The sequence below is a fragment of the Heterodontus francisci genome, chromosome 10, assembly GCF_036365525.1.
Source record: "Heterodontus francisci isolate sHetFra1 chromosome 10, sHetFra1.hap1, whole genome shotgun sequence".
NCBI lineage: Eukaryota > Metazoa > Chordata > Chondrichthyes > Heterodontiformes > Heterodontidae > Heterodontus > Heterodontus francisci.
The window spans coordinates 86,967,184-86,990,368 of record NC_090380.1 but is presented as its reverse complement, the minus strand read 5'-3'; the positions used below and the strand labels follow the sequence as shown (position 1 = coordinate 86,990,368).

Genomic DNA, 23,185 nt, shown 5'->3' with positions numbered 1-23,185 from the left:
AGAGAGTCGGCAGGGGCAGGACGGGCCGAATGACCTTCTCTTCTCCGCCGCAGCCCCTCTATGAAAACAGAAGAAGAACCCGGTACCGAGCTCGATGAATAAATGGAGGGCAATGCAAACTGCTATAATTATGATTCGATAAACCCCGATTAACTTTTCGGATGCTTGCAATCTCCGCATAGCTCTTGCTTGCATGCAAACAGCAGCAGCCAATGCGCAGAAGCCGGTTGCAGGGACCAGCTCCCGCATCCGACTGCAGAACGGTGTGAATTATATTCCGCTGCTTGCAATCTGGTTATTACCCAGCTGGTGAGCAAACGGCGAGGATACAAACGGACGCTTTCAGACGGCTATGATTTTGTTTTTCTGCAGTGGGATAATGAATGAACTGGAGAGAGATTAGCGGTTCCAACACATTATTCAATGTTTCTAGTCGCTGCGGGCACATCCATCCCAAATAAACGCGAGTAGAGCACGGAAGAGCATTACGATCGGCCACTGCCACTGTCAGTCATCCTGCCGGGCCCGCCCCTTATCTGCGGGGGAGATCATGCCTGTCGATCATGATTTAAGACCGCTCTCCCATTGTCGGATTGGCTCGCTGTTGGGACCAACTGCGCACTGATTGGATAAGGGAAAATAACTGTCCAGAGAACCAATCGACGCCGAGCTATTAAAGCGTGATTGGACGAAGCTGTTGCTGTCAATCATCCTTCTTGAGGATGTGGTGCTGGTATAAGATATTGTCGCATGGATTGTAGCTGGTGTGGTTTTAAACGAATATACAAGGAGCTTCCTATTGCAAAGCTTTTATTATTATCATGTGATAAGCAGCACTCTTAGTGCTCCGGGTTTGAAGTTTTATTCCCCATTATTCAGGTCAAATGGGGGAAACATGACTTGAGTTCCGATGATTGCCTTGGTCTGTCTTATCATGGTAAAGTATTCGAGCAAGTGGAAGAAAAACATGTGCTTCTATCTTTCTGTAAATAAAGCTGGGCATTTGGTATCTGGCGGATAAATTTGGACTGTTGACTTCATGCCTGGGTTGGTGACAGTCTTGCTTCGGCTATCTAGGTTCTTCCTTCAGTCTTTCCATCCAACAAGCATTGATTTGTGCATCTGAAAGGATTATGTGCACCCCAAGTTGATTTTAAGTAAGTATTTTCTATTTTTACTGCTAGCCAGCTAAATGTTTTATTTCCATATATGTTTATGTTTGGTTAACTGTCCTCATGTTTTCTGGTCAAAATCACCTGCAATGGCTTCTCTTCCTGCACTGTTACCTCTGGTGCCTCCCAACGATCTATTCATGGCCCTCTCCTATTTCTCTTCTACACGCTGCCCCACAACAACACTATCCAGAAATGTCAGGTTCCGTGTGCAAGCTGACAACGCACAGCTTTACATCACCACTGCCTCTCTTGACACCCCTACTTGCCTCCAATTTAGCACCTAACTTGTCTGACATCCAGTACTGGAGCAGAAATTTCCTCCAATTTAATATTGGGAAGACTGAGGCCCTTGACTTCTGTACCTACCGCAAACTTTGTTCTCTAGCCACCAACTCATTCTTTCTGTCTGTCCAGTATGAGATTAAAGCAAACCTTTTGTAACCTTGGAATCCTGTTTGACCCTCAGATGAGCTACGGACCCCATATCCACTAAAGGCCTGCTCAGGTCAGGGAAAAAAAAACAACCTGAACCCAACAGGACCACATCGTTCCTGAGTCCGACCCAGCCCGACCTGACCACTGGAATGTTCCCTTTACCTACCTTGCGACTCCCAATCTTCAGGAAGCTACAGCATGAGCATGATGATGTCATAGAGACGCTCACTTGCTCATTGTGCAGGCTCAGAGTTTCACTGCTTGACTTCCCGGACTCTCAGCTCAGGTAGGTTTTTTACTTTTAACGCTTCTTGCTGTGTGTGCCCAACCCGGACCTGGCCCGGCCCGGCCCGTCCCGACCTTGAAAGCTGGACCCGGAAGAGTGACCCGACCCGACCCTGCCACATGTCGTCGGGTTTGGGTTGGGTAGCAGGCCTTTAATATCCACCACCCGCTTCCACCTCCTGCCTTTCCCTCTGTCTCAGCTCACCTGCTGCTGATAACTTAATTCATGCATTTGTTACATCCTAGACGTGACCATCCCAATACTGTCCTCTCTGGCCCCCCATCTTCTGTCCTCTAAACTTGATTGCCCATCAAATAGTGTGACAAATTAGAGACAGTGGAGGGGTCGAGTGAAGTGGTGGTGGAGTAAAGCTGGGTGTCATCACTGTAAGAGGACAACATTTCGTAAGTGAATCAGGCTCAAATTAGTTGGGCAGGAAAGCTAGCAAACTGGTGGCTGGCAGTGTGAAATCTTCAAATGTGAGCTGCATCTTGTTAGGTGAAAAGTGCTACACCAAAGAATAGTGTTCCATGGATAAATAGAGAGATGAAAACTAAATTAATAACTATATGGAATGTATTTTAAAAATTAATGCAGGTAAAGTGGATGAAGATGTAGAGTAATAACTGTAGAAAAGGACAATTTTCTGTTTTTAAAAATTAGAGGAACTTATAGTGAATACAGGTGTGGCTGGCCAATTAAGAATTTGGAAGATTTCAAATGTCAATGTGAATGGTTTCATTAGTGTTACGACTGACTGCTCCAGTCAAAGCCCCCAATCAAAATATATGATTCTGATTGTAGTGGGAGAAACGCACTGTTAATTCAATCCCATCACTCCACAGATCGCCTAACATATCATTTAAAACTTTCCAAATTAAAGAAAGACCCAGCCAAATTGTACCATCAGTGTAACCCCCAAATGGCGCTAACCAAACCAGGTCTCTTTAAATCAATAAATTAACTCTTTAATTAGAACTAAATTTTTAAACACTATGAAGATATAAACAACATTTAAAATAGAAAAAATTAGAGTCCTTGCAAATTTACCATCCAGTGTTGCTTGACGTCCTCACAGAATGTTGCTTGAAGTCCTCACAGCCGTCCGATGCGAAAAAAGGGTCTTCCACAGTAGAACAGTCCACAGGCTAACTCCAGCAGTAGGTGATGCTTTCCTTCTTCCGCGATGGATTTCAACAATTAACTTCCGAACTCTTTCAAGAGAATCAATTTGACTTTAGAGTTTTTGAGGGATAAAAAATTGTCACAGTCTAACTTCCCTTCCCTCAGTTTAAATTATCAGAGATCTCTGTTTTGGCTTGACCTTTTTAGAATTTTGAGGGATAATAATTAAACAGACAAAAATCCTATTCCTTCAGTTTAAATGGTTGAGAGCTCTTTTTTCAGGTGCTAAACACCACAGTTGTCTGTCTGTGTCCTCTGTGTCTGTGTTCTGTTAGAACAAACTGTCTTCAACTAAAGCCAGTTCAAAATTGAATTGTAACAAATGTATTGCTTGATACTCACTCCCAGTGGCTGTATCTACAGTAACGAGAATGCACCCTTTGAATTGCAGTCTCCAAATGGTTGTTTTTAGGGCAACAAAAATGCACCTTCCTATAAGTCCTGAGGCTTGCTGGTTCTTAAAGCAATACTGATTCTTTGCAAGCCTTAAAGGCAAACCGCATATTCCCAGAAAAAAAAACTACCGGACCATGACATTAGCACTAGATTATCAGTGTCCCTCCTTTTCCATGTGAATCCCGAAGAATCCTGCATCCTTTCAGAGGAGTCACTCCATTATGGGTGGATATCTTGTGAGCTGGTGGCAAGCACTTGAGGCTGCTGCAGAAAGTAAGAAAGGAGATAATGGAGGCTCTGGTCACAATTTTTCAATTCTCAAATATGTAATTTGTATCATGGTGTTAGGGGTATGAAACAATTGCATTTGTAATATGGCACCCTAAGTCCAGCTCTCTAATATAATCCTAGATCTCACACCGAGACAACCACACCAGACCACAGTATCCTGTAAAACAACACTTATTCATTTTGTCCGAACAAATTTAATGATAAAACCTTAATTATTTGGTTAGCATGAATATCATGACTATATTTAATCAACTCTCACAGTCACATATTTTGACCAGAGACTATATCTTCAATAGAAGTTTAGAATCAAGTGTAACATAAATGACTGAGTGTGGGAAGCCATTTCCTGTTCAGCAGCTGAATTTTCCACTGAATGTCACGGCAATCCAACCTTGTTTTTGTTGAACAGACTTATCTGTGGCTTCAGCTGAGAGCTTTCCTTTATGGTGACGCAAGATACAATGACTGGCCGACCCACCCAGCTAGCAATGTTGGAGAACTTCCTGTTGAGACAAGATGCAAGTGCTGCTACGAGTCGCAATTTTAATAGTTTGTTCTTTTGATTTCAGTTAGGTTACTAGTATCTATTAATAGATGCAGATGACTGAGCACTTAGACAAAAATGAACTAATCTGCAAGCATTTTGGATTTTTATAAATACTCACACAGGCTTATAGTTTGTGTTGCCCTGCGACTTACAAGAGAACAAATTTATGACTTGCTCAAAAAGTTATGCTTAATGGGGTTAGTTTATTCAGGCCAATTGTCATGCAAGCCCCCACTGCCAAGACTGAGGCAAATATTATTTCACCACATGAACATTAAAACTTAAAATTGTGGCTGGGAAGAAAAGAGGGCCTATCCCTAGGAATTGCCAGGCTCCTGACTGGAAATACATTTGCATAGTAACGGACAAAGGGGTCACTCCTGCTCTTATTTAATCCACAATGGACTTTTGATAACCTGGTTTGCTTCAGCGTCTGGTAAACTGCTGAGATGGCCGAATACACAAGAAGACATGGTCAGACCAGTTTAGTCACATGATTGTTGGAGTTTTTTGAATTTGAACTTGCCACAGAGTTAAACCTCAAAGCTGTTTGCTCCTGGACTGAGAACATCTCTGCTGACTCCTCCCATCTCTTTCTCATGGAACTGAAGACCCATTGAGGACACGTGAGCTCAGAGAGAAAAGTGTCCGCGTGAACAAGGTTTAAGAAGAATACTGGGCCTCAACGAAAAGTAAGAGCTGTCTACAATCAAAGAATCTATGGTGAGCTAGAAACACAAACCATAACAAGAAACCCCCTTCAGAGATTGTCTCAAACTTCTCTATTTTTCTTCCCTTTTCTGTCGCTATTTGCTGTGTGATCACGTGGGCATGCTAGTGTGGGCATGTCGTATATCCTTAGGCACTAACTGAATTAGAGTTTAAGTAAGTTTTTAATAAATTTCTCTTTTCTTCTTTAAACCTGAGAAAACCTTTGCCTTATACTTGGAAAGTGGTGAACAAAGATTCACCGAGGGGAAACTCAAAACACAGTGTGTTTAAAAATTAAACCCTGTTACAATAAGACCAGGTGAAGACAGTAAAAGACCCCTAGACACCTTTCTCAATTGGCAAAAGAATCTGTCAGACATGAGCAAAAACCTTTTTACGCAGCAAGTGGTTCGGATCTGTAATGCACTGCTAGAGTGTGTTGCAGGCAGGTATAACCTAGGCATTCAGAAGGGAATTAGATAGTTATGTGAAAAGGAAGAATGTGTTAAGTGATCGGATGAAGTCAGGGGAATTGCACTAAGTGAATCGCTCATTTGGAGAGCCGGTGCAATCTTGCAGAAAAAGATATTTGTATTTTGCTGGAACACTATGTTGTCTAAGCTGTGCTGTCTTCCAAGACCTAATTCCATGTTTTTCCTGATAGTTTGGTTTAGTCTCACAGCTCAAAGTTCAGCAGGTTTATTTTAGAAAGACTGAAATTTGCCCAACAGATTTTGTTTTCAGTCCAGTTCGGTTCGTGTAGGACATGGCAGGTAATATGGTCAAGCTTTTGTTTTGTTGTAAATATGTTTAAAAGAAGCTTTTTTTTTGTCCTACAAATCAGAGGAAGCCAGCAGTCATGTCTAACGAACCTAGTTAAAGATTTGAGGAATTAACTCACATGATAGATAGGGAAGTAGCAATAGATGTTAATTCTAGAACAATGGCTTGAATTTATATAGTACCTTTTAGCATAATAAAACATCCCAAGGAGCGTTATAAGGCAAATTTAACTCCAAGCCAAATAAGGAGATATTCGGGCAGGTTACCAAAAGCTTGGCCAAAGAGAGGGGTTTTAAGGAGCCTTAAAGGAGGGAAGCTAGGTAGAGAGATTTATGGTGGGAATTCTAGAGCTTGGGGCCTTGGTAGGTGAAGGCATGGCCATCAGTGGTGGAGCGATTTTTAAAATCGGGGTTGCTCAAGAGGCTGGAATTAGAGGAGTGCTAAAATCTCCAGAGGGCTGTAGGGCTGGAGAACATTAGAGGTAGGAAGGGGCGAAGCTATGGAAGGATTTGTAAAGCAAAGATACAAATTTTAAACTCAATGTGTTGCTTAACTGGGAGCCAATGTAGATCAGCAAGCACAAGGATGATGGGTAAACAGGACTTGGTGTGAGTTAGGACAAAGGCAGCAGAGTTTTGGATGATATCGTTCACAGTTCACAGGAGTGTGGCTCAGCATGTGTTGGAATAGTTAAGTCTAGAAGTAACAAAGGCATGGATGATGGTTTCAGCAGGGGAGAGCTAGGTGATGTGGAGGTGGAGGCTTGGAAATAGGTGGTCTTAGTGATGGCATGGATATGTGCTCGGAAGCTCATCTCGGCCTGAAATATGACATTAGCGTTGCTAACAGTTTGGTTTAGCCTCTGACGTTTGCCAGGGAGAGGGATGGAGTCGGTGTCTCGGGAACGGAGTTTGTACCCATTTGTTAAGTACAGCAACTTCACATCCTTGAATTTCAGCATTTAAAGTGCACATGCATGGACGCTGGAAGTTGCTGTCTGACTTACTGCATAATAACGGTGAGTGCTGAAAGCCTCACTGCTATTCTTAGCACACAATCTGGGACATGGACTTCAAGAAAGCATCCAATAAGGTTCCATATCAGAGACTGCTCGCAAACATGAGAGCACGTGGGATTGGAGGCAACCTATTGATTGGGGTAGAGAATTGGTTAGGAGGTAGGAGGTTATAGCAGTGCACTCCAGATGGAAGGATGTGACTAATGCTGCCCCTCGGGAATCCGTACTAGAAGCTCAACTTTTCACTATCTTTATAAATGATCCGAATGAAGGAATAGGAGGCCATAACCTGACAACACTAAGTTAGTTGCATACTAAATAGTGTAGATGGGAGTCAGAAAATTGTAAAGGGACATGGATAGATTAAGTGAGCAGGCAAAACTGTGGCAGATGGAGTTCATTATGGGGAAATGTGAGGTCATCCACTTTGTATCTGAAGAAAGATATATAAAAATATTTTTCTAAATGCCGAGAAGCTAGAATCTGTGGAGTGGCAAAGAGATTGGGGTGTGTGTGTGCAGTAACGCTAAAAGCTACTGGACAGGAATTTTAAAAAAAAACTAAAAGGCTAATGGAATGCTAGCATTTATCTAGAGGGGGCTGGAATATAAAGAGTGGAAGTTTTACTCATTACTCATTTACCTGGACTAAAAGAAGTAATTTTGTGAGGACAGTTTGGATAGACTGGCCTCTATTCTTTGAGTATAGCATAGTATTCGTTAAGCAGTGATGTAATTAATGTGTTTAACATAATTAAATGAGTTGTTGAGGTAGACAGAAAAACTATTTCCTCTGGTGGGGAATCTGGAAGAAGAGTGCATAACCATAAAATTAGAACTAGGTCATTCAGGAGTGATGTCAGGAAGCATTTCTTCACACAAAGGATAATGGAAATCTGGAACACTCTTCCTCCAAAGCTGCTAAGGTTAGGTCAATTAAAAATTTCAAAACTGAGCTGGACAAATTTTTCTGATATTTTTTGGAGTTCTGATGAAAGGACACTGACCTGAAATGTTAACTCTGCTTCTCTCTCCACAGATGCTGTCAGACCTTCTGAGTATTTCCAGCATTTCTTGTTTTTATTTCAGATTTCCAGCATCCGCAGTATTTTGCTTTTATATTATTGACAGATTTTTTTATTAGGCCAAGGGTATTAAGGGTTAGGAACCAAAGTGGATGGGTAGAGTTAAGATGCAGGTAAGCCATGGTCGAATTGAATGATGAAACAGGCTCAAGAGGCTGAATGGCCTACTTTTGTTTGTGTTCTTAAGCATAAAAGAATACCTGCAGGCTTGGCTGCCCTCTTGCAGCCCTTTATTTATTATAACAACTTTCTGTCACTCTAGGAAGTTGTCATCTGCTCTCCGTCAGAGCAGATATTAATTTTCCATTTCCCCCAGTTTCACAATGTGACTCTCATTCCCGACTGTCTGAATTAAACTGCCTTTCCTCCTTGTCCTCTTCAAAGTTCTGCTTTTCATGTCCAAGAAACCACGTGTGCAGGAAGTGCCGTCAGTTGCAGCAGCTTGAGCTCTGGGTTTTGGAACTTGAGAAGCAGCTGGCAACATTGCAGTGCATTCATGAGGGTGAGTGCTTTGTGGATAGTACATTTATAGATATAGTCACCCTGCAGCTTAAGACTATGCCAACAGAGAGAGAATGGGTGACTTCCAGAAGGTCAAGAGGAAACAGGCAGGCAGTGGAGGAGACCTGAGTGCATCACATATTCCAAGCGGTATTCAGTTCTGAATACTGAGGAAAGTGATGGTTCACTTGGGGAGCGCAGCCAGAGCCAAGGCTATGACACCACGGGTGGCTCAGCTGAACGGGTGGGGGGTGGGGACAAAGAAGACCGGAAGAGCGATAGTGATAGGAGATTCGATAGTCAGGGGAACAGACAAGTGTTTCTGTGGCTGCAGACATGAATCCAGGATGGTGTATTGCCTCCCTGGTGCCAGGGTCAAGGATGCCACTGAACTGCTGCAGAGCACCCTGAAGGGGGAGAGTGAACAGCCAGCAGTCATGGTCCACATGGTACTAGCGACATAGGTAGGAAGAGGGATGTGGTCCTGCAGAAAGAGTTTAGTGAGTTAGGTAAGAAATTAGCAAGCAGGACCTCAAAAGTAGTAATCTCCTGATTACTCCCAGTATCTGGGGCAAGTGAGTATAGAAATAGGAGGATAGTGCAGATGAATGTGTGGCTGGAAAGATGGTGCAGGAGGGAGGACTTGGATTCCTGGGACACTGGGACCAGTTCTGGAGAAGGTGGGATCTGTACAGACTGGATGGGTTGCACCTGAACACAACTGGGACGCATTTCCTTGTGGGATGATTTGCTAGTGCTATTGGGGAGGGTTTAAAATAACATGGCAGTGGTGTGGGAGCCAGGAGATAATACAAGAGAGGAACACCAAGGTACGCAGAGAGTTGGAAGAGATAGATAGCACTAGAGAAAGAAATAGCAAAGTATTTGGTGGGATCAGAGTGAGATTGTTTGATGTGCTAGAGAACGGAGTAGTTCCATATTGGATGGGAGTGGACTGCAAGAAAAGCAAAGACATGATTACAATGCACATGTCTAAATGCACAAAGATGGTGAGTTATCAGCACAAATAGTATTATGGGAATATGGTGTTGTGGCAATAACTGAAATGTTCAGAAAAGATAGAGAAGGAGAAAAGGGAGGTGGGGTGGCAGTCCTGATTAGGGAAAACATTGCAGTGCTGGAAAGGGAGGATGTCCTTGAAGTGGCAAGGACAGAATCCATTTGATTAGAATTGAAGAGCAAAAAGGCTATGATCACACTACTAGTGGTATTCTATAGACTTCCAAATAGAGAGAGATAGAGGAGCAAGTCTGTAGGGAGATCAGAAATATGCAAGAACCAGAGTGGTGATATTGGGCGTGTGGAGTGTGGGGGGTGGTTGGGGGTGGTTTGTTGGGAGTGGGGGGGGGGGGGTGGGGAGTGGGGGGGGGTGGGGTGGTTGAGGGGGGGGTAGAGGGGGAGTGGGGGTGGGGTGGTTGAGGGGGGGGAGGGGGAGTGGGGGGGTGGTGGTGGGTGGTAAGTGTGGTGGTGGGGGGAGTGGGGTGGTGGGGGGTGGTGGGGGGAGTGGGGTGGAGGTGGGGGGAGTGGTGGAGAGTGGGGGAGGGGGTGGAGGAGGAGGGAGTGGGGGTGGAGGAGGGAGTGCAGTGGGGGGGTGTGGGGTGTGTGGGGTGTGTGGGGTGTGTGGGGTGTGTGGGGGGTGTGGGGGGGTGGTGGGGGTGTGGGGGAGTGGTGGGGGTGTGGGGGGGTGGGGGAGTGGTGGGGGTTTGGGGGGGGTGGAGGAGAGGTGGGGGTGGGGGAGTGGGGTGGAGGGGGGGTGTTTAATTACCCAAATATTGTTTTGGGATAATTTTAGAGTAAAGGGTAAGGAGGAGGAGGAATTTCTAATGTGTTCAGGAGAACCTCCTTCATCATTATGTTCTCAGCCCAACTAGAAAAGGGGCATTGCTGCATCTGGTGCTGGGAAATGAAGTGGGCCAAGTGTCTGTGGGGAGCACTTGGATAAGAGTGATCATTGTATCATAAGATTTAGACTAGTAATGGGGAAAAATAAGGTAGAATGTCTACATTGGTAGAGGGCTAATTTCACCACGATGAGAAGGAATCTAGCCAGGGTAGAATGGAACCAAAGACTGATAGGAAGAGTTGCATTGGAATAATGGGTTATCTTTTAAGGAAGAGATGCTAAAGGTACAGGCTAGGAACATTCCAACATTCCAGGGCTCCTTGGTTGACAAAGGAGATAGAGGTGAAGATAAAACAAAAAAAGAGGGTGTATGATGCATGTCAGATAAACTCATCAGGTGAGATATATACAGTAGGTTGAGTGGGAAGGTGAACAGGAAAATAAGACTGGAAAAGAGAGAATATGAGAATAGAATGCCAGTCAACATAAACGGGAACCCAAAGTTCTTCTACTGGCATGTAAATAGTAAGTGATTAGTAAGAGCAGGAGTGGGGCCTGTTAGGGACAGAGAGGGTAGTATATGCTTAGAGGCTCAGGGCAAGGCAAATATATGTAGTGAGAACTTTGTATCAGCGTTCACTAAGGAAACAGAGGCTGACAAAATATTAGTAGAAACAGAGTAGAGGCAAAGGATAAGACAAAAATTGAGAGGTACTTAGAAAGGTTGGCTACGCTGAAGATAGATAAATCAGCTGGTCCAGATGGCTTGCATCTCGGATTGCTAAAGGAAGTGGGGATGGAGGTAGCAGAAGGGCTTCCCATAATCTTCCAATCTTCCATGGATATGGGGGACGTGCCAAAGGATTGGAGAGTGGCAAATGTGACACCCTAATTCAAGAAAGGATGTAAGAACAGACCTAGCAACCACAGGCCAGTTAGTTTAACATCAGCTGTGGGTAAGGTTTTAGAAACTATAATCAGGGAAAATATCAGCTGTCACTTAGAGAGGTTTGAATTAATTAAGGATAGCCAGCATGGATTTGTAAAAGGCAGATCATGCTTGACAAAATTTAATTGAATTTTCTTTTTGATGAAGTAACGGAGAAGGTTAAAGAAGGGAATGCAGTGGATGTTGCCTAAGTTGAGAAGTTTATAGAATGTTTTCGGGATAGTTTCTTAGAACAGCACGTGCTGGAGCCAACCAAAGAGCAGGCTATTCTAGATCTGGTATTGTGCAATGCAAAAGGATTAATTGATGACCTCATCGTGAAGGTGCCTTTAGGTAGCAGCGATCATAAGATGATTGAATTTTACATTCAGTTTGAGGGATAGAAGAATGGGCCCAAGACTCGGATTTTAAACTTCAGGGCTATTATGAGGGCATGAAAGGAGAGCTAGCTAAAGTGAACTAGCAAATTAGGTAAAGGGATCGTTCAATAGAGATGCAGTGGCAGACATTTAAGGGGATATTTCAGAATACAGAGAATAGATACATTCCAATGAGAGAAAGAATTCCAAGGGGAGGACCCACTATCTGTGGTTAACTAAAAAAAGTTAAAGATAGCATCAAACTGAAAGAAAAAGCATATAATTGTGCAAAGATGTGTGGCAGGCCAGAAGATTGGACGAATATACCAATTGAGAGCACGAGTCGGCCACTCAGCCCTTCGAGCCTGCTGCTGCATTCAATAAGTTTATGGCTGAATTGATTACTCCACATTTCCACCTACCCCCATAACCTTCCACTCCCTTGCTTATCAAGAATCTACCTCTGCCTTAAAAATATTCAAAGACTCTGCTTCCATCGCCTTTTGAGGAAGAGAATTCCAAAGACTCACGACCCTCTGAGAGAAACAAATTCTCCTCATCTCTGTCTTAAATGGGCGACCCCTTATTTTTAAACAGTGACCCCTAGTTATAGATTCTCCCACAAGGGAAAACATCCTTTCCACATGCACCCTGTCAAGACCCCTCTGGATCTTTTATGTTTCAATTAAGTCGCCTCATACTCTTTTCTAAATTCCAGCAGATACAAGCCTAGCCTGTCCAATCTTTCCTCGTAAGATAGCCCGCCCCTTCCAGGTATTCATCGAGTAAACCTTCCCTGTACTTCCTCCAATGCATTTACATCCTTCTTTAAATAAGGAGACCAGTACTGTACACAGTACTCCAGATGTGGTCTCACCAATGCCCTGTATAGCTGAAGCATAATCTCCCTACTTTTGTATTCAATTCCCCTCGCAATGAGCGATAACGTTCTGTTAGCTTTCCTAATTACGTGCTGTACCTGCATACTAACCTTTTGCAATTCATGCACTAGGACACCCAGATCCCTCTGCATCTCAGAGCTCCGCAATCTCTCACCATTTAGATAATATGCTTTTTTTTTCTTCCTGCCAAAGTAGACAAATTCACACTTTCCCACATTATACTCCATTTGCCAGGTCTTTGTCCACTTGCTTAACCTATCTATATCCTTTTGTAGTCTCCGTGTGGCCTCTTCACAAGTTACTTTCCTACCTATCTTGGTGTCATCAGCAAATTTAGCAACCATACCTTCGGTCCCTTCATCTAAGTCATTTAAATAAATTGCAAAAAGTTGAGGCCCCAGCACAGATCCCTGTGGCACACCACTCGTTACATCTTGCCAACCAGAAAATGACCCATTTATGCCTACTCTCTGTTTCCTGTTAGATAGCCAATCTTCTATCCATGCCAATATAAAGAACAGCAAAGAATGACCAAAAGATTGATAAGGAGGGAAAAATTAGAGTATGAGAGAAAGCTAGCTAGAAATATAAAAACAGATGGTAAGAGTTTCCGTAGATATTTAAAAAAGAAAAAAGTTAACTAAGTGGTCCTGTAGAAAGTGAGTCTGGGAAATTAATAAGAGAAATAAGGAGATAGCAGATGAATTGAACAGGTATTTTGTATCTGTCTTCACTATAGAGGATACAAGTACTATCCCCGAAATTACTGTAAATAAGAAATGGAAGGGAAGGAGGAACTCAAGAAAATTACAATCACCAGGGAAGTGGTACTGAGCAAATGGTTGGAGCTGTGGGCTGTCAAGTCCCTGGGTCCTGATGGACTTCATTCTAGGGTCCTAAAAGAAGTGGGTGGTGAAATAGTTGATGCATTGATTTTAATTTTCCAAAATTCTCTAGATTTGGGGAAGGTTGCATTAGATTGGAAAATAGCAAATGTAATTCCTTCATTCAAAAAGGGAGAGAGACAGAAAGCAGGAAACTACAGGCCAGTTAGCTTTACATCTGTATTAGGGAAAATGTTAGAAGCTATTATTAAGGACGTTATAGCAGGGCACTTGGAAAAATTCAAGGTAATCAGACAGAGCCAATATGGTTTTGTGAAAGGGAAATCATGTTTAACCAACTTATTGAAGTTCTTTGGAGAAGTAACATGTGCTGTGAATAAGGGGGAACTGGTGGATGTACTGTACTTAGATGTCCAGAAGGCATTTGATAAGGTGCAACATCAAAGGTTATTGCAGAAAATAAAAGCTTATGGTGAAGGGGAACTCTCTTCCTCAAAAGGCAGTGGAAGCAGAGTCTTTAAATATTTTCAAGGCTGAGGTAGATAGATTCTTAATAAGCAAGGGGGTGAAAGGTTATTGGGGGTAGACAGGAATGTGGAGTCGAGGTTACAATTAGATCAGCCATGATCTTATTGAATGGTGGAACAGGCTCGAAGGGCTGAATGGCCTACTCCTGCTCCTAATTCATATGTTCGTATATGGATTTAAAAAAAAGCATTTGATAAGATAGCATATAAAAAGGCTGGCTAAGAAAACTGAGGCTCAAGGAATAGGAAGTTCAGTGTCCAATTGGTTAAAAAAAATTGGCTTAAGGACAGAAAACAGCGAGTCGTAGCAAATGCTGGCTTTTCAGACTGGAAGATGGTGGACAGTGGTGTCCCCTAAGGGTCAGTGCTGGGACCACTGCTTTTTTTGCTATATATAAATGACTTGGATCTTGGAATGCAAAGTAGAATCTCAAACTTGGAGGTGTGGAAAACACTGCTGATTATATGAATCACCTGCAACAGGACGAAGATAGGCTTGCAGAATGGGCAGGAAGGTGGCAGATGGAATTTAATACTGACAAGTGTGAAGTGATGCATTTGGCAGAAGGAATAGGGAGAGGCAATATATACTTAATGACACAGTTCTAAAGAGTGTGCAGAACAGAGGGACCTGGGGGTGCACGTATGTAGATCTTTAAAGGTTGCAGGACATATTGAGAGAGTTGTTAGTAAAGCGTATGGGATCTTGGGCTTCCGAAATAGAGGCATTGAGTACAAAAGCAGGGAAGTTATGCTGAACCTTTATAAAGCTCTGGTTAGGCCACAACTGGAGTATTGCGTCCAGTTCTGGTCACCACACTTCAGGAAGGATGTGAGGTTCCTTGAGAGGGTACAGAGGAGATTTACTAGAAAGGTTCCTGGGATGGGGGATTTTAGTTGCAAGCTTAGGTTGGAAAAACTGGGTTTGTTCTCCTTGGAACAAATAAGTTTGAGGGGAGATTTAATAGAAGCGTACAAAATTATGGCAGTTATAATTAGTTAGACAAGGAAAAACTGTTCCCATTATTAAATGGTACAAGGACTAGAGGACACAGATTGAAAGTTTTGGGCAAAAGTTGCAGGGGGAATATAGGGAAGAACTATTTTACACAGCGAGTGGTAATGACCTGGAACTCACTCCCCACAAGGGCGGTGGAAGCGGAGACAATAACCAAACCTGAAGTCTGGGGCAGCGGCAGGCAGCGGCGAACCTGGAAGGAATCGGGACTGGAAGCAGACCTATAAAGGAAAGAGCAAGGCTCGAGGCCCTTCACCTATCTGAAGTCCGGGGCAGCGGCAGGCTCTCTGACTGTTTCTGCGCACGCTCTGTTTGGATTTAGTGTAAATAAAAATGAATAGTGACATCACTGTAGTTCTGTGCGCTGATTGGTCAGTGGGCGGCAGCTGTTATTGCATGTGGATAGCTGAGATTGATTGGAGTTTAAAAAAAAAAGGTTCCTTTTAAATTAAAGTCCTAGGATATCTACCTGTAAATTATTAGTATTTACTGGCTATACTAGTGCTGTTTGCATGGAGTGAGGCTGTAAGTGAAGTGTGGGTATTTTCGTTGGCTCTGGGCAGTGGAAGGTGCTCTTTGGTCTTTTTCTTTCTCAGCCTCAAAGGTACAGGGGATGAAAGCTGATTGTAAATAGCTGGTAAGTTATTACGCTAGCTAGTTTTCATTGTCAAGTTAAGTAATGGCAGGGCATCTTGGCCAAGCGGAATGTACCTCCTGTGCAGTGTGGGAAATCATGGATGTGCCATGTGACCTTGACGAACATGTCTGCAGAGAGTGTCTCCAGTTGAGAAGCTTGAGCTTCGAGTTTTGGAGCTTGAGTGGCGGCTGGAGTCACTGTGGCGCATCCGCGAGGTGGAGGACTACATGGATGGCTCGTTTCAGGAGGTAGTCAAGCCGGTGCCTAGGCAAGCACAGTCAGTGGGGGACTGGGTGGCTGCCAGACAGACAAAGACGTCAGGGCAGGTAGTGCAGGAGTCCCCAGAGGACATCCCACTTTCTAACTGGTATTCAGTTCTGAATACAGATGGGAAAGAGGGTTCTTCTGGAGAATACACTGAGAGTCAGAACCGGAATATCATGGGTGACTCAGCTGTGCTGGGATGGAGATAAAGGGACAAGAGGGCAATAGTGGTCGGGGATTCTGCTGTTAGAGGAACAGATAAGTGTTTCTGTGGTCGCAGACGTGATTCCAGGATGATATGTTGCCTCCCTGGTGCAAGGGTCATGGATATTACCGAGCGGCTACAGAGGGTGAGGGTGTACAGCTGGAGTTGTGGTCCACATTGGTACCAATGACGTAGGTAGAATGAGGGATGAGGTCCTGCAAAAAGAATTTAGGGAGCTAGGTAGCAGATTTAAAAAGTAGGACCTCAAAGGTTGTCGTCTCTGGGTTTCCTCTGGTGCCACGGGCTACTGAATATATGAATAGGAGGTTAGAACGGATGAATGCATGGTTGAGGAGATGGTGCAGGAGGGAGGGCTATAGTTTCCTGGATCACTGGGCCTGTTTCTGGCGAAGGTGGGATCTTTACAAGTTGGACGGGTTGCACCTGAACCGGAATGAGACCAACATCCTTGCTGGGGAGTTTGCTAGTGCTGTTGGGGGGTGGTTGGGGGGGGGCGGTTTAAACTAATTTGGCAGGGTGATGGGATACAGAGTGGAGGTACAGTAGAGGTGATGTCTAATCAAATATAAATGAGAAACTAAGTCAATCTGGAGGGCAGAGTAAATGGAGACCTTTTAAGGCTCAAGCAAATAATGCAAGGCTGGATTGTATCTATTTTAATGCAAGATGTCTTACTAGTAAGGCAGATGAATTGAAGGCGTTGATTAACACATGGGAATATGATATTATTGCTATCACTGAGACATGGTTGAGGGAAGGGCAGGACTGCCAGCTTAATATCCCAGGGTATAGAATCTTCAGACATGCTAGGGGAGGGGGTAAAAGAGGAGGTGGCATTGCACTGTTGATCAAGGAGTCAATTACTGCAGTAAGGAGGGATGATATCTTAGAAGGTTCCTCTAATGAGGCCATATGGGTGGAACTTGAAAACAAAAAGGGGGCAATCACTTGGCTGGGAGTGTAATACAGGCCTCCAAACAGTCAGGGAGAGAGAGGAGCCGATATGTAGGCAAATCTCAGAGATGTGCAAAAATAATAGGGTAATAATAGTAGGGGATTTCAACTTCCCCTATATTAGAAGGGATAGTATTTGTGCAAAAAGCTTAAAGGGGGCGGAATTCAAGTGCTTCAGGAGAGCTTTTTGAGCCAGCACCTAGAGACTCCTACAAGAGGAGGGGCGTTACTGGACTTAATCCTAGGGAATGAAGCCAAACAAGTGGTAGAAGTGGCAGTGGGGGAGCATTTCGGGGATAGTGACCATAACTCTGTACGATTTAAGGTAGTTAGGGAAAAGGACATAGAGGGACCGGAAATAAAAGTACTGAATTGGGGCAAGGCAGATTTCAACCTGATAAAACAGGATCTGGCCAAAGTGGACTGGGAGCAGCTTCTTATAGGAAAGTCTACATCAGACCAGTGGGAGTCCACTCAGAAAGGAAATTGCGAGGGTTCAGGTCCAACATGTTCCCGTAAAGGTGAAAGGTAGGACCAACAGGTCAAGGGACCCTGGATGTCAAGGGATATAGAGGATTGGATAAGGAAAAAAAAAGGAGGCTTATGGCAGATTCAGAATGCTGAGAACAGTGGAGGCACTAGAGGAGTATAGAAAGTGTAGGGGAGCACTGAAAAAATGTAATTAGGAGAGGGAAGAGGGGGGTGAAAAATCACTGGCAGGCAAGATAAAGGAAAATCTCAAGGCGTTTTATAAGTATGTTAAGGGCAGGTGGATAACCAGGGAAAAGAATGGGTCCCATTAGGGATGAAAGAGGCAATCTGAGTGTGGAGTCGGAGGACATAGGTGAGGTTTTGAATAATTACTTTTCATCTGTGTTCACTATGGAGAGGGACGATGTTGGTGTAGTGATCAGGGATGTGATTGCACTGGAGAGGGTACAGAGGAGATTCACCAGGATGTTGCCTGGGCTGGAGCATTTCTGTTATGAAGAGAGACTAGATAGGCGGGGGTTGTTTTCCTTGGAGCAGAGAAGGGTGAGGGGGGGACCTGATTGAGGTATACAAAATTATGAGGGGCATTGATAGGATAGATAGGAAGAAACACTTTCCCTTAGCAGAGGGGTCAATAACCAGGGGGCATAGATTTAAGGTAAGGGGCAGGAGCTTTAGAGGGGAGTTGAGGAAAAATGTTTTCACCCAGAGGGTGGTTGGAATCTGGAACACACTGCCTGAAGGGGTGGTTATGGCAGGAACTCACAACATTTAAGAAGTACTTAGATGAGCACTTGAAACGCCATAGCATACAAGGCTACATGCCAAATGCGGGAAAATGGGATTAGTTTGGACGGATGATTGATGGTTGGCGCAGGCACGTTGGGCCGAAGGGCCTGTTTCTGTGCTGTCGAACTCTATGACTCTGTGACTCCAAATGACTTGAAGAGGAAGTTGGATGGCCACCTGAGAAGTAGACTTGCAGGGCTACAGGGATTGAGCCAAGGAGTGGAACTGACTACCTAGCTCCAAGGAGAGCTGGCATGGACTTGATGGGCTGAATGGTCTCCTTCTGTATTGTAAATGACTCTGACTCTAAATTTACGGCAGTTCAGTGTTAATTGGTCTTTTCCTATGAGGAGTTTGTAAAAGCCGCCTACCTCATTAGAGTTGGCAGTTTCATGAATTCTTACCTAACACTTTTCAGTTGGAAGGTATTACTCATATTTTACAGTGTAGGAGGAAGTCATCGCATTATGAAAGTACAGTGCACAAACATTTGTTCTGGCAGTTTCACTTGTTTTCACATTTGTTTCAAAGGCTATTGTTGGTTTTTAAAGTAAAACAGTTAAGCAAATACAAAAGACAACTAATTTAAGTGATATAAAATGCAATTGTGCATTACAACAGTCAATAATGCATTCCACATGCCCCATGACTTACTCGCTTATTATACAGTTTTGGCCTCACTTCATCTTGTTTCTACGCATGTTCACTAATTACAAACAGGTCATTTTTCAGAGCATAATCTGAAATATAGTGAATTCATATTCAATGGAAATTTCTGGAGTGTTGTCTGCTTTGGAGAGTGTTAACTCCTACAGTGGCTATACCTTTACTTTGCAATAGAAAAGGTCATTTGAGGAGCACGTGGTATTTAAACACATTAAAAAAGATGAATGCTCATGCTACTAACCAGATTCCATTATTCAAGGCTATTGCTTGAGTATTATTGCTTGAGATCTATTAATTTTCGCACCACAAGTAAAATCAGTAACATCACCTAGCCCACACATTTTGGAATTTGTGTGTCGTTCTATCACACATGCACGCAAAGCAGAATCCATGGTGGGTGCAGCATCCAAGGTCAGGTTGATAGTATCCTTAATTATGAAGGAAACTGTTTTCAGACCGTATGTCCCACATTAAAATATTCCTACAATGTGGATACCAAACATATCTTTAAATAGTTCTGCACCGTGACATTACCCAGTATTAATAAAATATACAGTGCCATAATCCTTGACCTAGCCAGCTTTAGTATTAATTAGTTTGTAAAGTGAAAACTGGTTATACCTTAGACATTGGCTATCTATTGGCAATGCAAGCGCATATGCAAGATTGTCCAAAGCTGGAATTTCTTTTGATCTTCCTGTGTGTCAATTTCTTAACACTGTTAAATTCTCAACATATCAAGGTAAATTGTGTCACCCAATATAATCTTTGATGTGTAAACAATGTTGCATCAACATTTTGTAAGATGCCACACCATAGGCTCTGAAACCACTGGCTTTATGGTTTTTCTGATCACTTGGAGCAGACTTTTTATGTAATAGTCATAACAGCACAGAAGGAGGAATTTGTCCCATCAACTCCATGCCAGCTCTCTGCAGAGCAATCCGGTTAGTCCCATTCCTTGGCTCTATCTCTGTAGCCCTGTAAGTTTATTTCCCTTTGAATTTCCTTTTGAAATTATTCATTGACTCCACTTCTACCACCCTCCTAGGCAGTGAGTTCCAGGTCACTATCACTTGCTGCGTTTTAAAAAAAATCTTCCTGACATCTTCCCTGCACCTCTTGCCCAAAACCTTAAATCTGTGTTCCCTAGTCCTTGTACCATCAGCACATGGGAACAGCTTTTCTTTGTCTATCGTATTCAAAACCTGCTATAATCTTGTACACCTCTATTAAATCGCCCCTCAATCTTCTTTGCTCCGAGGTAATCATCCCCAGCTTTTCCAACCTAACCTTGTAGCTAAAATCCCTCATCCCTGGAACCATTCTGGTAAATTGTCTCTGCACCCTGTCAAGGGGTGGTAGAGGCAGGAACCCTCAACATTTAAGAAGTATTTAGATGAGCACTTGAAACACCATAGCATACAAAGATACGGGCCAAGTGCTGGAAAATGGGATTAGAATAGATAGGTGCTTGATGGCCGGCATGGACACGATGGGCTGAAAGGCCTGTTTCTGTGCTGTATAACTCTATGACTGTACATGCAAGCCTTGCGCAAAATGTATTTATATCTCGGGAAAAGAAAATCTTGACTGAGGGTGGTATTCAAGCACCAATATCCGGTAGGGAGACTACTGGAAATGCAGTTGCTTGAGTAAATTAATTTGCAGCCTCAAGAGAGAGAGAAGTGGGGGGAGGGATCACCTGTTCTCGGAAACCTGACACAGTAAAAGGCTGTTGTCATGTTTGTGCCTGGACTGAGAAGATCTCTTCTGTCTGCTCCCATCTGTTTCTCACAAGCCTCCGAATCCACGGAAGACACCTGAACCCCAAGAGAGAAAAGTCTGCTACATTGAACAAGGTTTAAGAAGAATACTGGGCCCCAACAAAAAACAAGATGTACCTACAATCAAGGACTCTACTGTGAGCTCGAAGATCTGTAACAACAACTCTGCAGATATTGTCTCAAACCTTTCCACTTTATTTCTGTCTCTATTTGCATGTGTGTATTGCATATGTATGCTAGCGTGGGTGTGGCATGTATCCACCGGTGTTAACCCAATTAGAGTTTAAGTTTAATAAATTTTAACTTTTTTTTTAAACCTAAGAAAGCCTATTTGTGCTTGTTTCTTTGCCTTTATAATTGGAAAGCGGTGAACAAGGATTCACCAAGGAGGGCTAAAAACAGTGTGTTTAAAATTAAACCCTATTACGGGTAAGACCAGGTGAAAGCTGAAAGGGAACCCTAGACCTCTTTCTCACCTGGTCATAACAGAAATTTGGGGGCTACCGTCCTGGATTTTATCCACAGACAAATGAGAGAAATTGGAAGTGGGAAGCCAAATTGTTCCCAATCAAAAAAGAGCAAGTTTTCAATACAGGTTTTCTTGTGGTTGTGTGTGATTGAACACTAAGATGTCTGCAACTGAAGCTAGTAGCTCTCCAAGCCAGGGTGAAGTAACATGGGATAAGTTTAAAAGCACTGTCTGTGGAGGAGTTGAGGAAAATAGCTGAGCAGTGTGGGATCACTGTACGTGGCAAGGCTAGGAAGTCTGAACTCCTAAGGTTAGTGGCCAACCATTTTTCCCTTGAATCTGAAGAATCAAACAGGGTTAGAAGCAGACCCAGAGAGGGTACTGTTATCAAAGATACAATTGGAACAGAGGAAACTTGAATTTGAAGAGAGGGAGAGAGAAAATATTCCGGAAGGATTGTGAAGAGAGTTGAAGTGGCTTGAGTTAGGGGGTGACAGAGTAACCCCAGTGAAAGCGTGGCCAATATGGAGGAGCACAATTCAGGGCTGGGTACAAAATTGATAAAACTAGCTGAACTAATGCCAAAATTCAATAAGGAGGATGTAGAAGTATTTTTCATGTCCTTTGAGAAACTGGCAAAGCAGCTAAAATGGCTAGCTGAGACCTGGCCTCTTTTACTACAAAGCAAGCTAACTGAAAAAACCCGTGAAGTTTATTCCTTGTTGACAGATGAGAATTCATCAAGTTATGAACTGACCAAAAATGCTATCCTCAGGGCATATGAATTAGTACCCGAAGCTTATCGCTAAAAGTTTAGAACCCTCAAGAAGCAAGCCAATCAAATTTATCTGGAGTTTGAAAGAATTAAGCAGCTGTCTTTTGACCAGTGGCTGAGGGATCTTAAAGTACAGCTCAGCTATAAGAATCTCAAAAGTAACTCTGTTAGAGGAATTTAAACACACTCTCCCACTCTCCATAAAGACCCATGTAGAGGAGCAGTGGGTCCAGAAAACCCGTCAAGCGGCCGTCCTGGCCGATGTGTTTGCTTTAATTTATAAGTCGGTTTCCCAGGGGAGAACCTTTGTTGATCACCTCCACACAAGCGAAAAGGACAAAGGGTGGTAAGGTGATAGGAGCCCAAGTAGTCCTGTGAGAGAAAGGAAAGCAGACACAGGGGGCCCTCCTCTAGCCAAAAAGGAAGGTGCTGTGAGCAAGAGTGAGACCCGGAGATCTATGTGCTTCCATTGTAATAAAGCAGGGCATTTAAGAGCTGACTGTAGGATACAAAAGGGAAAACCTGTAGCATTAATCATGGCACACCTGCTCAGTGAAGAAGAGACCCTGATGGAAAGCACAGCAGAACAAGCTGTGGCTTTAACTGCAGTAAGAGTGCAACCCAGGAAGTGTACTGCTGCAAGTGCAGGAAAATTTATTAGGGTTCCTGACGGTTATCAGGGTCTTGTGTCAGAAGGGAGAGTAACGCCATACCCCTTGAGTGGGGCAAGAAGGCCCAGAGTGATTCTCAGGGAGACGGGGGCCACCAGATCCCTTTTACTGGGAAAGGCCTGACCTTTCCCCCAGAGAGTGAACATCAAAATGGTGGTGAATGGTTTTGCAGGGCAGTGTATGCCTGTACCTGTACACCTGGTGCACCTGGAGTGCAACTTAGTTTCGGGACTGGTGACAGTAAGGATTGTCCCTAGTTTGCCTGTGGACGGGGTTGACCTGCTTCTAGGTAATGATCTAGCAGGGGGAGCTAAAAACATGGTGTGTTTAAAATTAAACCCTGTTAGGGTAAGACCAGGTGAAGGCTGAAAGGGAACCCCTAGAGCTTATTCTCACCTAGTTGTAACACTGTGAAGACTTAATTAATTTTCTGACAGTCTCTTTTTTTCCCCCCCTCCTTTTTTCTCTCTCTGTCTCTTTGGCTGTAATTTTACACTCCCCCAAAGAGTGGGCTTGTGCTTGGGGGGAGGGAGTTGGTGTAAAATGAATTGGGAGGCTCAGGGAGCCCTTCCCGACCCA

At 43.6% G+C, this 23,185-nt stretch overlaps 1 protein-coding gene across 6 annotated transcripts in view; it reads left to right on the top strand.

The window, feature by feature from the left end:
* Positions 1 to 691: 691 nt before the first annotated feature.
* The window catches only part of LOC137374598 (NXPE family member 3-like), a 53,186-nt gene continuing 30,692 nt past the window's right edge, over positions 692 to 23,185 (top strand). Inside the window, exons 1-3 of one of the 6 annotated variants that reach the window (XM_068040937.1) lie at positions 692 to 1,157; positions 1,642 to 1,896; positions 4,927 to 5,038. The gene's annotated coding sequence lies outside the window, so the exon portion shown is untranslated. Of the gene's footprint in view, positions 1,158 to 1,641; positions 1,897 to 4,177; positions 5,039 to 8,381; positions 8,414 to 23,185 lie in introns of those variants that run through there. The other 5 variants (XM_068040936.1, XM_068040938.1, XM_068040935.1 and 2 more) reach the window with 5 other exon arrangements.